Source organism: Vulpes lagopus, chromosome 8 (assembly GCF_018345385.1).
Source record: "Vulpes lagopus strain Blue_001 chromosome 8, ASM1834538v1, whole genome shotgun sequence".
Classification (NCBI taxonomy): domain Eukaryota; kingdom Metazoa; phylum Chordata; class Mammalia; order Carnivora; family Canidae; genus Vulpes; species Vulpes lagopus.
The window spans coordinates 44535920-44550539 of NC_054831.1; the positions used below are offsets into that span (position 1 = coordinate 44535920).

The 14620-nt window shown below is 38.0% G+C and overlaps 1 protein-coding gene across 1 annotated transcript in view; it reads right to left on the minus strand.

Moving 5' to 3' along the window:
- Window positions 1–5072, minus strand: part of STARD13 (StAR related lipid transfer domain containing 13) — a 404789-nt gene extending 399717 nt beyond the window's left edge. The window contains exon 1 of the mRNA XM_041766443.1: window positions 5055–5072. The gene's annotated coding sequence lies outside the window, so the exon portion shown is untranslated. The remainder of the gene's footprint in view (window positions 1–5054) is intronic.
- Between the last annotated feature and the right edge of the window lie 9548 nt (window positions 5073–14620).

Here is a 14620-nt window from a genome sequence, read left to right on the forward strand (position 1 = left end):
ATTATAACGTTCATATTTACTGCATAACTATTATACTCCCTTGATAAAGTAGAAATTCAGTAGGTAGGCCTTAGAAATGAGAGTTGACATAAAAAAACCTGAGGATTAAGTGTTTGTATTCAAGGGGCTTACAACGGTGTCAGAGCTAGAACAATCTGAAGAACATGGATAAAATGGAAAAGCTGGCAGACAGTTCCTTTTACGAACATTCAACTATAAAATAAACTGGTTTTCCTCTTAAAGAAGAAAGCTCTCTTCCAGCACACTTAAGAGAACTTCCCATGATGTTTGATAACAGCCTATCCTCCAGTACCTGGATGAGTCAGGCCAATTATTAATACACCAAAGCGGAGCACATGTTCCATTGTGTCATCTAGCTTCCTAAGCGAAACTGCCTCATGATACTGTTACTTTGGTTTGTCAATAAAATTCCCTTAGAAATTATTTGTATTAGAGCTGCTTTATATTAAATTTTATTCTAAGTTCAACTCTATCTAATTTTATTTTAGGTAACAAAAACTATTTCAGGATTCATTAAATAGCAGCAAGAGAACAAAATCACAAAGCCTTACCCTTGAACACTATGGGTGATGAAACTGTTTCAGAACAGTTCTGACTGTGGCTTTTAATAAAATGGACAAGCCATATTTACAGACCTGTGAGGCAAGTTGTTTCATGGTTTTTGGATCCTAGTGTATTAGTGCAGTGCTCAGTATTTAACAGAGGATCAATTGTTTACTGAATAAAGCAAACCATGTGATGAGCAGAAGTTTCAAAATATTGTGGGTTCTGAAACAGTGCTGCCATGTGCACAAATCCCTGAAACCTATATGAATAATTTTATACATAATGATAGGATCTATTAGGTATCAGCTACTTTACGAATAGTATCTTTCTTTAAACCCAACAATCACCCTGAAAAGTAGACATCTTGTTTTTCAAATTAGGGAACTAAGGCTTAGTAAATTTAAATAACGTAATCCTCCATCAAGAAGTGGGGAATCTGGGATTAAGTCCTGCCTATTCTAACCTTTCTATATAGCACACCCATGAGCTGGTGGGCAATGTTTTTTATAATCAGCGCTTGAAATTACGTAAGAAATCAAATCCACTTTCTGTCTGGGGAGTATATATCTCTTCATTGATATCTATAAAAATAAAGGATGCATTTCTTCCTGGCTGATTGGAACACATGTTTGTATTTTAAGAATACCAAAGATGACAGACTAAATTTATAGCTACAGTGATAGTAGTGCTTAGTTTGAGTGAAAAGAGAACTACCTTGGGACTCTCGGCAGATGGAGCAGAGGTCAGAAGACACAGGGAGGCAAAGTCTAAAGAAAACTGAAGGGTATTTCCTAAGAGCCCTTCTGTGGCAAGGTGGTATCACTTCTGAGAAGCCCTAGAGACACCACCTCCAGAAGCAAGACAGAAAGCCATTGGTGTGTCTCCTGGATTGTTTCTGATGTTTGGGAATAAGAAATGGTAACAATGACACGGAAAAAGAATACACTTTATTGGCATCATTGAGACCTTAAGAGGACCTTCCATTTCTGCCAATGATGGACTTTTCTTTTCGCTCCTTTTTTTTTTTTAATCAGATCATCCTCTTAATTGAAGAACTAGAAAAGTTGAATAAAAATACAAAAAGGATCTTTTTGATAATTTTGAGAGGACAAGTTCCTGGAGAGGGGGGGAGAAGTCTGCCCATATTCAACTGTTTTTCCCTTTGACTTATTTGCCAATTTGAAAGCTGTTCCTGAGGCTGGGAAAGTCAATCAGAACATGGCAGATTAGCTAAGAAGGAGAGAAGCCAAGAATAGCTTTCAGGAATCCCATGGTTCTGAGAAAATAAAAACAAGTGTTCAAGGACAACTAATAAGAAATGGCCTTTGAAAATACTTCAGGCTTTTTGTTGAGACACAGAAAAGGGCCATCGTTGTAATAAGAAGGGACCTGAAGTAGACCAGACCTAACAGACTGAATACCATACAGCCTGAATACCCCTGGCCTACCTTTTTGACACAAGTAAAAGTAAAATCGTTTATGGAAGTAAAAAAGATTGCTCAGAGTCTAATTTTTTTCATAAACAAAGACAGCATTCCATTAAGAATTTCTGGGCACACCAAGAAACCGGAATAAGAAAAAGACAATAGAAATAAGATCCACAGGTGATCTAAATATTGGAGTTATTAGGCACACACTCAGGATTTCACTAGAGAAGTAGAATCTGTAAGAATCAAATGAAAATTCTAGAACTGAAAAATACAATGACTCAAAACTGGAAATTAAAATTTAAACAATACATTTAAAAAAATAAAAAGCATGAAATACTTAGGAAAAAATTTAACGATGTATGTGCAAGACTTGTATGCTGAAAATTACGTAGAGAAATTAAAAGACCAAGACAAATGGAAAGATATGCCATAATTATAGACTGGAAAATTCAATACTGTTAAGATGTCAATTCTCCCCAAAGTGATCAGCAGATTCAACAATCCCAATCAAAATCACAGCAGGCTTTTTCAGAAACTGAAATGCCAATTCTAAGATATATATTACAATACAAAAGAATCAGAATGACTGAAACAATTCTGAGAAAAAGGGTCATTGGATAAGTTGGCATAAGGACAGACATATATTTACCAATAGAACTGAAGAGATATTCAAAAAAATCAGACAAAGGTGTCAAAGTGATTCAATGGGGAAAAGGATAATCCTTTCAACCAATGCTGCTGGAATAACTGGATTCTCATTTTGAAAAATATGAATATCAACTCCTACTGTTATACCATACAGAGGAATTAACCGGCAATGGATAACAGGCTTAAATGTAATAAATTGTGAATACTTAAAAGATAATACGATTTTATTTGCAACTTTACGCTAATGAACTTTAATATTTAGATAATATGTACAAATTCCTAGAAATATACAACTTACAAAAACTGGTCTTCCAAACATATTATTAAGAAAATGAAAAGGCAGGCCACAAACTGGTAGCAAAATATTCACAACACACACTTTGACATAAAAGGTGTTCAAAGGGAAAGGAAAACAGAGGTATTATAGGGTGCAAAGTTGGTTATACAAGATGAGTAAGTTCTAGAGATTTACTGTACAGCACAGTGCCAATATGTAATAATATATTACACGCTTAAACATTTGCTAAGACAACAGATCTTACGTGAAGTGCTTTTATCACAAAATAACAAAATAAATAATATACATGATATACAAACAATTCCTACAACTCAATTATAAGAAAAGCTCCATTTTAAAAATGGGCAAAAGTTTTAAATACACTTCACAAAAATAAAATTAACACCTATACCCACTCAAACGGCTAAAACTAAAGACTAACAGTATCATGTTTGCATTCGATAGAAAGACCTAGGATCCTTTTAAAGTAGGTGGAAGATATCTAAAAAGTACAGGTGTGGGCAGAGTAGATGCTAGAAAAAAGAATTCTTGGCTTAGACTCACAATTTCATTTTTTAATAAAGTATGAAGCAGAGTAATTGGTTGAAGAGACAGTTGGTAATTTGAGAAAGGAAGAATAATGAAATATTTGGTTTCCAGAAAACACTCAAGTCACTAGAGAAAAGGAGCTGGATGACTGGACAATATGGAGAGCCCATTTGGGTGTGAGATCATTATTAGCTCATCCAATCGTTAAGCTCTTGGGCGCAAGCACAGAAAACTTAAGTGCGTGATTTCTCCATGAGCCAGGTTCTGCCAGGCAAGCAGTAGTGAGGGACAAGAGTTGAGGTATATTCAGACAAGTGATTTAAATGCCTCTAGTTGTGAATATAAATAAATAAAATAAACGGATACATTTTTTAAACTATGGAGAACTATGTTAGCGTAAGTTACTAGTATATAATGGTGGCAAAATGAAGGAGTCTTTCAATCATATGCAGTTATTTCCAAAACGGAAACCTCTAATAAAGAACTTATTCCTCATTCTACCACTCAGGTTGAGATCTAACACTGTTCTGTCTTCCGAATCAGCCTCCTCCCACATCTATCACATCTCTGACTCTTGCCCCTTCATGTTTTCTAATACCTATCACTATGGTTTTTCCCCCCTTTTTACACTTTCCTGAATGTCTAGCCTCCTACTTGTCCTCGTTCTAGTCAGTCTAATGATACTGCAATATTGCCCACACTCAAGCCACAGCAGCTTTCTTTACACCTACTACCAAGACCACCCAAAAGGTTTAACCAAGAAACTAAAATGTCCTCATTCAGCCGTTAGAGACGATCTAGCTTCCTTGCATCCCCCAGTCCACCTGTTTCTCTTAGTCTATCCACTTAAGTCTCTATTACTTCCGCTCTGCATCTCACAAGTACTCAATTCTCGTGGTAGGCCACAGGACAGGAGGAGCTCTGAAATACAGGGATAGTGTTTACCAGAACTGAACAAATTCCTTGGGAGAACCGAGCGGACACTTCTTGAGTTACAATCTAAAATTAAAACAGGATGGATACAGATTTGTCTCTGCGACATTAGTTGTTTCCCTGCTGCATCTAAAAACAAACAAAACAGTGCACTCCTCCCTGCTGACTACGGTCCATCCATCCATCCATCCATCCATCCCTCCATCCAAGTGGTTTGCCTCTACTTCGCAAAAATGGAGAAGGGGCAGACTCTTCCTTTGGCATGCTGTGTGCCAGCAGCCTTCCTGAAGCTCACAGAGTGTGATGAGGACCAGGACTATACCACCAAAAAGCACGATATAAAATGTTCACACGGACAAAAACAGAAAAATTAAGTCGACTGAACTCCTTCAATTCTTGAAAAGCATTATTAAAAAGCGAAAGCACGCTTCCTTAAATAACTGTGTTGGGTTCCGCAGAACAATTTGCCTGCGTTCCCTTGTGACATCCCTACCGCCTAATGATTGATGCTCAAAGAAACAGAGTGGGTGGAATCAGGCAGGTCCAGAGATTTAGAGGGAAAAGCTGGGTCCCTACCAGCACTGGGACCGCGCCCACCAAACATCTGGATAGCTTTGGAGTCAAGAGGAAAATACAGCTCGAGTTTTTACCTCATGTACCCTTAACTTTCCACAATGATTTCCAGAAGCCTGACTCACAGCTAGAAACCCAAACCCTGTGGGCGGGAGAGGAAAAAAAAAAAAAAAACCACAAAACAAAAAAACGACTACGTCACCACTTCCGCCTCGCAAGGCCAGCCAACGTACAAAGATGGAGAAAGACGCACACGCCGACGGCGACTACGTCCCCAAAGTGCGCAGGCGCCTGGCGAGGCCCCGCCCCCCACGCTCTCCACCGCCCCCCGCCCCCCAGCCCCGCGCTCCCGCCGTGAAGAGGCGCGCGCACCGCAAGGCCGGCCCTGCTGGTACCGCCCGGGGCTTCCGCCCCGAGGCCCGACGGTCGCCGTTCGGTTCCGGTCCTAGCCCCGCCCCCGCGCGGGAACTCTCCAGAAGGCTTCATATCCGGGACCAGCGGCTGGCGCCAGCGCGCATTTCCGGCGAGGGACGCGAAGAGAAGGATGCGGTGACGCCTCTTTCCGCCCCCGCGGTCGCCCGGGCTCCGGCTCTCGGTGCGGCAGCGCCATCTGGTGCCGCGTCTCCCACCGCCCGAGAAGGGGGCGCGCGCACTTTTCTCTCGGAACCTTCCAGAGAAATCTCGGCCCTTGCGGTTTTTTCTCGCCACCCCCCGCCCCCCCGGGAAGGGAGGCCCCCGAGCCCCCGAGCCCCCGCCCTGCCGGGTTCCCCCGCAGCAGTTCCCGGGACGTTGGAGAGGGGTCTGTGTGGAGGAGTCGCGGTGTGTTCCCAATCCCAAAATGGAGAGGAAACGGATTTCTTTCTCTAGAGTTAAGCCCAGAAGAAACGCGTCCCTGTGTTTATGTTTCCCCTGCCCTGTTCCCGAACTGCTCCGCCCCCCCCCCCCCCCCCCCCCGTGAATGTCCCAGTCCGCCCGGAACGGAGCACTCCCCGCTTGGCCGGACGGTAGCACAGACTGTGGCTTAGCTTGTCCTCTGATAGAAAAGCTTTTGTTTCTTGTCACGCATGAAGGCAGTGGCGGGCACCGGGCGGGCGCTGGGCGTGTTGGGAGCCCATCGGGAAGCGTAGGATTTAGTGGGAATTTTGCTTTAAAAAAAGGCTAGAATTACTAAATTCTGCTGAAACTGTTGCACTGTATGTTAACTAGGTTTTAAATAAAAGCCTGAAACATTTAAAAAGCATTTCCCAGACAAAGCCTCGGAAATGCTCAGGCTGAATTTGGGTTTGCTGGCACGGCATATTTCTCTTAGATAACCAGGGGAAACGTCATTTCCCCGAAGTCTGCAAAATCGAGGTGAATTCTTCCCTGATACTGAATTCTTAGTGACAGCCTAGGTTTCCCTGGAAGCTTGTAGGCCTGACGACACCATTAGGTAGCAAGCATGAGACTGTTTTCAGTGTTTCATTGGAATGACGTTTTAACTGAATATCGGTGTGTATAGTGAAAGCGAGATACGTTTCCTTCAGAATTTGTACGTTAGCGTCTGCCGACTTGACGGCTCCCCTGTTCGTTTCTTCTATAGCAGTGATTCTTAAAGTTGAGCTTGCCTCGGAAGTCCCCGAAAGGCTTCTTAAAACACGTTGGCCTTAAAACCCGGAGTTTCTACTGGGAAGGACCCGGGGGTAGAGCTGGATAAAAACAGCTTTGAAAAATTCTCCCCTGACATTTAAGCTGTTGGCACTAGAAGCACACCTGGAAGAATTTAGAGCTCAGGATTGCTTTGTCATTAATGCTCTTCGCTATTACAGGAGAGAGAGTGATGGAACTAGAACTGGAAAAATGTATAGGCCTTTGGCCCCTTTGCTGGAAAGTAATAAGCCCTAGAACCGGGAAAGCTGTACATAAGTGAATATTGCCCACATTAAAGTGACTACTACATGTAAATGTTCTGTATATATATGATCATGTGATAGAGGGTGCTGTAATACCAGATATACTAAAATTTCAGTTACTCTGCAGTAATTTCCATCCTTCGCATTAGCTGCTAAAAGTAAGTAATGAGAAATTACTAAAATTAAGGATAAAGTGGTTTCAACAAATATTCTAATTTTATTCTCTGGAGGATGCCAGGCTTTTTCGAAGTCCTTTTGCATCTCCCCAAGATCCGTTATCCACCCTGTTTCACCACACCGTGCCATTCACAAAGGGACACAATGCTTTCATTGGTAAAAATGGCCTTCTCGTTTGTAAAAATGGCTTACTTAACCTTGTCTTCAGGCCTTTTCCATTTAATTCTTGTCATATCCTAACTCTGCCACTGCATTAGATGCTGACATGGTATAGTGCACCACACTTGCTCCTAAGTGAAATACAAATTGTTAGATTTGTTATGTTCATAGCTGAAATTATTTCTAAAATCAGATAAAAGTTTAGAATGTTTGCTGTGGTGTGATTGCCTTTACTAAAAAAAAAAAAAAGCTGATACATCTTTGATTTGTAAACTCACGCATCTAAAGATCAATAAAAAAACATTGAAATGTTGCTTTTGCAGTAATTTTGTAACGTTTTTATGAATCAAAAACAATTTTAATATCACTGAAGTGATTAAAGAATGAATTCATTATATGCTTTGAGAAATCAATTCATACTAAAATGTATCAAAAAATTACATCAGATCAATGAAATTGTACTTTATATGTTTTTATGAAATCAGATATTAATCACACATGCTTATTTTCTTTCTGTATATTTTAGGTCCATCCACTCACTACATTGTCTATTTTGAGCTCTATGTCAGACACTGGGTTCCCTAAATCAGTCTTGTAATAAAGCAAATTCATGGGCTTTGAGAGCTCCCTTCATGGAAAAATGCAAGACTCATTTTTTTATACTTACATATGAATGTGGCCAATTTCATAGATGGATTTTTACTGGCAACTAAGTGCTTCTTAGTAGTAACCTGCTGAATGAGTTATTAAGGCTTACTAAATTTGGTATTCATAGACTAAGATTATTGCATTACCACAAATAACTGAGGATTCTAATTCAGGACTCCACTCTGTTGTGCAATGCCACCAACTGTTGGCAACTTTACAAATTCTTACTCTATATGCACACATGCAGGCAGTTGGAATTTCCATAATATTCAAGAAGGTTGCTTTCCTGCTAGAGTGTCCTCAGTGTTATATTGAGACATGTTAACTATTCTTAATTATTGCTATTCTTCCACTAACTACTTTTTTTTTAGGATTATGTGATAATTTATGTTTATGAAATGTTTTGTACTTTTGTAATTCCCAGGTGTTATCATTTGGCTATTTTCTACCTCAGTTTTTAAAAATCATTAGTATTTTTTTCACTGGACTCCAGTCTTTTTCTTTTCCCTTATAATATGAATGAGCTGCCAACAGAAAAATGAGGGAAAAAAAAAAAAAAAAAAAAGGTTGAGAACACCTGTCCTAAAACTATGGTATTTCCCTAAGAGTCCTGGTACTTTGTATCTGAGTCATTACTGTTTAACCGTTTAAACCAGGGAAAGACAGACATGTTCTGTGCCTTATTTTAAATGAACCTTGAGAGCAGACCTGGTGGCTCAGCTGTTTAGCACCGCCTTCGGCCCAGGGCGTGATCCTGGAGCCCCGGGATTGAGTCCCATGTCGGGTTTGATGGCTTGGAGCCTGCTTATCCCTCCGCCTGAGTCTCTGCCTCTCTCTCTCTCATGAACGAATAAATAAAATATTTAAAAAATAAATAAATCTTTAAAGATAAATAAATGAACCTTGTTACAAATTCACTCACGATAAAAAGAGGTGTTATGTAAAACCCAGCTATTCATTAGAAATGCTACCTGTTGTATTTGGGAAGTATTATTTAATAACCCTGTTTGTTGACTAAATGTAATTAGTAATTTATGATATTTTTTTATTATGGCTATTAATGTCACCATTTTTCTCAGCTAATTTTGTCCTTAAGCATCATGTGAGATGATATAATTTACTTTCAATCAAGGATTGCTGGAGTTTGATGTAATAATCACATTAAGACTCCAGCATCAGATTTGCTTCCAAAAATATTTTCTGTTGATTATTTCAGGTTCCATTTTCTGGTTGTTTATTGTTTGTTTTGGGTTGTTTTTTGTTTTGTTTTTATCTTTCCTCCTACTTTCTAAAAACATAATATCTAAATGGATGTGTAATGAACATCTGTGGAAAGAAGCATTTCTCCAAGGAGAAATTTTGAAATAAGTTGATTCAGCTCTTGCAGTATCATACCTTTTTTAGATACCTTTTTATCAATGTTATTTTTGCTACAATCAATAGCCTTGTTAAAGTTTCCATTTGAGACTAACATTACTGTAACATTTTTACTCTGTATTAGGACCTTTTTTAAATTCCTTGTACACTGGCAATATAGAATACTTCTGTCAGTCATTGGCAATTAAATCTCTCTGGCATTAATACTACCTTTGTATGGTGTTTGAGTTGCAATTCTTCAACTTTTTAATGTTTTGGCTTGTGTTTTAAATCTCATTCAAACTGCCTATCATTTCTTTAAGTTATTCCTTGGTAATAAGTTTACATTGATTGTTTTGCTGTACTCATTTTAATGACTAATCTCCCTGATGGTGAGCTACATTTATTATTATGTTGTTAAAATAGCATTTATTTGTAATCAATTAAGTATAAGACTAACATATGACACATGTTTCTATGATAATTGATATAATTTGATATATGGATAAAATAAACTAACTATTTTAAAGTGGTAAGTACTGGGGATCCCTGGGTTGCTCAGTGGTTTAGCGCCTGCCTTCGGCTCAGGGCGTGATCCTGGAGTCCCGGGATGGAGTCCCACATCGGGCCCCCTGCATGGAGTCTGCTTCTCCCTCTGCCTGTGTCTCTACCTCTCTTTCTCTGTGTCTCTCATGAATAAAAGAATAAAATCTTTTAAAAAATAAAGTGGTAAGTACTGATGCAGGTCATTCATTTATTGTAATAGCACATTTAGAGCTCGACATTTGTCATGGATAAAATATTTTAATATCTAAGTTTACTAATTTTGAGCAATGCCAACTGTTAGTACTTTGGAAGAAGCAAAAATATAAAGGTATTTTTCTATGACTTTTAGTACTACCAAAAAGCCATTTTCCAGTAGATCTTTTTCAGTTGTCCTGGCAAACTTTTATTGTTACTATTTCAGTTATGTAATGATAAGACTAATAAGAATTAGTCATTCTACTAATTAACCTCTGAATTAGTAGAATTAACCTCTTTAGTAGCCTTGGTGTTTTAGTTATAGAGATATAGTCATTGTATTAATTCCACTGTCTTAAATATGTTTCCATACCAGATGAAATACAGTCCCATTACGCAGATTTCTATTATTTTTTTAAAGATTTTATTTATTTATTCATGAGATACACACAGAGAGAGAGGCAGAGACACACGCAGAGGGAGAAGCAGGCTCCACGCAGGGAGCCCGATGTGGGACTCGATCCCAGGACTCCAGGATCACACCCTGGGCAGAAGGCAGGCGCTAAACCGCTGAGCCACCCAGGGATCCCAGATTTCTATTATTAAACACCATGTTGAGTACAATAATGTCTTCCCAACTATAATTCGTATTGTACAAAATTCTACAAATGTGGATTTGCAGACTTGTACTTTTTCCACAAATACAAGAATTTAGGATACTGTATTTACAAATGAGTAATTTTTCTTGAGGATAATTTTTAAAATCACAATCAAAGCATGGGATCCTGGGAAGAGAAAAGGGAAGGAGGATAGATAGATAGATGATAGATAGATGATAGATAGATAGATAGAAAGAAAGAAAGAAAGAAAGAAAGAAAGAAAAAGAAAAAAAGAGGAGCAAGTGTATGTAGATATCTTTCTAATGACATATTGGGAGAAGATAGGGAACTCTGAGGCAAAGTAAACCCAAAGAAAGAAATTGAGACATGTGAAAGCTTTAGATTAGAGCAATGTTCTGCCATGGTTATTTCTACACAAGTATTAAGTTATCTTAAACATAAAACAATGCAGTAGAAAGGTTTGAAGAATATCTCCCAGTATACTGGCATTTTCTCCTTCAATTATCTTAAGCTAAATAAGATCACTGAATCATAAAAAAACACTAATTTGGTGGAGATCCAAGGGAAAATGCTTCTTATATTTACAGCAAGGCAAAAAAAAATTAACAAAGATTTTTAACATTGAACAATGCAGGTTATTACTGTTTAAAAATACTGAAAATGCCAACAAAATTTCTTTAATGAGTTGTTTGTCATTATTTTAGATTCACTTATTACCACAATCCCCTAACCCTGCTTTACCTATAAGATCTCAAATACTTCATTCCTCTTTTCTCTTACAATAACAGTTTTTTTCTCTTACAATAACCAGCATCATGTTGATAAATAATGGTAGGTGAAGGGATAAAGATAAAATAATTCTAATACTTGACAAAACTAATTATAAATATTGAATGTTTACTGCAATGCCCTAAATACAGTATGCCCAAAGAGTATTGTATATAAAAGAATTATATATATATATTTTAAAGATTTTATTTATTCATTCATGATAGTCACACAGAGAGAGAGAGAGAGGCAGAGACACAGGCAGAGGGAGAAGCAGGCTCCATGCACCGGGAGCCCGAAGTGGGATTCGATCCCGGGTCTCCAGGATCGCGCCCTGGGCCAAAGGCAGGCGCTAAACCGCTGCGCCACCCAGGGATCCCAAGAATTATATTTTTTATTTGAAATGAGTAAAATACACATGCACCAAATTCTAAATAGAACAAAGTAATACATGTAAAGAAAGTAAAAACCAAAAATCAGAAGGAAATAAGGATGAATATTTAATCTCTAGATAGGAAAAGACCTTTTTTAAAAAAAGTGTACAGGTGTGCACAAGCTGGGGGAGGGGCAGAGAGAAAGAATCTCAAGCAGACTCCACCCCCCAGCCCCATCCCCACTGCTGAGCACAACAGGGAGTCAGTCTCAAGACTCCAGAGATCAGGACTTGAGCCAAAATCAAGAGTTGGAAGCTTAACCAACTGAGCCTCCCAGGTGCCCCAGGAAAAGGCCTTTTTTAATCACAGAAATGTTCAGAAATCAAAGGAAAAGACAACTGATAATTCTTGCTACATAACAATGTTAAAGTCTGTGTGTTAAAAATCTATAAAACAAATAATAATTAGAAAGTGTCAACATTGTAAACTTGTGGTTTAACCACAACTAAACAGTGGTTTAGTGCTTATAAGAGATGTGTCTAAAAATTATTCAGAAAAATTACAAATGAAGCAGTGACCATACTTAAATCATACTAGAAGATGCGTCAGTATTAATGTCCGATTAGGTAGAATGTGTGGTAGAAAGCAATGTATAGGAAAATTTTACAATACTATAACACAAAGATACACCACACAGAAGAAAATGAGTTAAAAACCAGAGGAAGAGAGACTTTTGGAAGTACAAAATAGAATTGAGAAAAAGAACAGAGCAAGCTTCAGAAAACCTGATTATTGAATTTGGAAGCTGTTCTTTTTTTTTTCTTTTAAAGATTTTATTTATTTATTTGAGAAACAGAGGCAGAGACACAGGCAGAGGGAGAAACAGGCTCCAGGCCAGAAGCCTAATGTGGGACTGGATCCCGATCCCGGGGCGCCAGGATCACGCCCTGGGCTGAAGGCGGCGCTCAACCACTGAGCCACCCGGGCTGCTCTGGAAGCTGTTCTGGAAGCTGTTCTTAACTAGAACCATTGGTTGAAGAAAATCCAAAGGTACAAGGCCCGTCACTTTTTAGAAGTGGCACATGCATAGAGAGCTTATGACACAACATGCCAGTTTCATTAAAAGGATTAAAACTACCTCTGTTGGGTGGACAAAGGAAAATGTGATTTAATGCCTGAATTATAAAGTAGTGGCTCAGGTAAATGATTTGCATGTAGGTAAGGTTTTGCAAAATCCGTTTTGTTTTGTTTTTGTTTTTGTTTTTCAGAAAATAGAGATAGCTAACAGATGTAATACTGGATATTTGTGGTACATTTTGATTAAACCAACTAGGTTTGTGATAAGTCTTTTATTTTTTAAAAAGTATTTCCAGAAATGCATAAAAAGATTATACTCTCTTGTGCTGTATGGTAACTTAGAGAATTCAACAGTTTGCTGTTTTGATATACATCTTATTAACTGTTAGTCTATTTTCAATTACATAAAAAATAAATGACAGAATTTTTAAATACTTAAGATGGTAGAATATCTATAGCTAGGGCAGCATACCTAAGCTATTCCTTAGTCACCAAGATACCTCAATAAATTCTCCAAAGCAGAGGCTGGTACTTAACTTGCTCATAAAATGAAACCAGGCCAATGAATCTTAGAGTGTGAACCCCAGGGAGACTTCAACATTACCTGGGAACTTCTTATAAATACAAATTCTAGATCCCTGCCCCAAACCTATTGAATTAGAAATTCTGAGAGTAGAGCCTGTGTCTTGAAATTTAAAAATTAGTGTTTTAATGAGTTCTCCAAGTGAGCCTTGATGGGTGTTAAAGTCTGAGAGTCACCAAACTAGATAAACTAATGAAAATTTAAACTAAAATCTAAGATTGTTGGAATTAAGAAATAACTATAATTCCAAAAAAGAAACAATACAGAACAGATTCTGTGAATATTATCCTGTGAAACGCCTCTGTGCAGAGGCACAGTGCTAGATACTTGAGGATGTTAGTGAACAAAGGAATAGAGAAATACACCTCTCCCTGAGTTTTTGCTTTGATGGAATTATATAATGTTGTTAAACTTAAGTTCATAGCTAGATTTTTATTTTATGAACAAGACTAATCATTTTACTTAAGCAATTCAGAAAATGAAAAAGCAAGAGGAAGACTACTAAAAATAAAAGCAGAAATAGTAAATGCATTAGAAAATTGAAGAAAAGTGAATAAATTGCAATATAGTAAATTCAGAAAATCCCAATAAAAAATTAGAAATGATAGGTTAGAACAGGGACACCTGGGTGGCTTAGCAGTTGAGTGTCTGCCTTTGGCTCAGGGCGTGATCCTGGAGTCCTGGGATCGAGTCCCACATTGGGCTCCCTGCATGGAGCCTGCTTCTCCCTCTGCCTGTGTCTCTGCCTCTCTGTGTGTGTGTGTGTGTGTCTCTTGTGAATAAATAAATAAAATCTTTAAAAAAAAGTTAGAACATGTAAAAAACATATATACCATGTATATATGTTAAATATATACATATTTATCAGTGTCAAATTTGAAAATTACAAAGTGGATGATTTCTAGAAAAAATAAAACTACTTAAAAGTTTAATCAAAAAAATTTGTTTTACGTTATCAAATAAGTTACTTCCCCCAAATGCTTTCAGTTCTAAATAGTGCTGGTAAAAATCTCTTATCCTTAAGAGGAATAGATAGCTCCATATATAGAATATAGAGAAAAATATGTAAAGCTACCCAGTTCATTGTACTAAGCAAACATAACTATCCCGCAAAACTCTTTATTTTTTATTTTTTATTTTTTTATTGGAGTTCAATTTGCCAACATATAGCATAACACCCAGTGCTCATCCCATCAAGTGCCCCTCTCAGTGCCCCTCATCCAGTCACCCCCTGCCCCCCAACCTCCC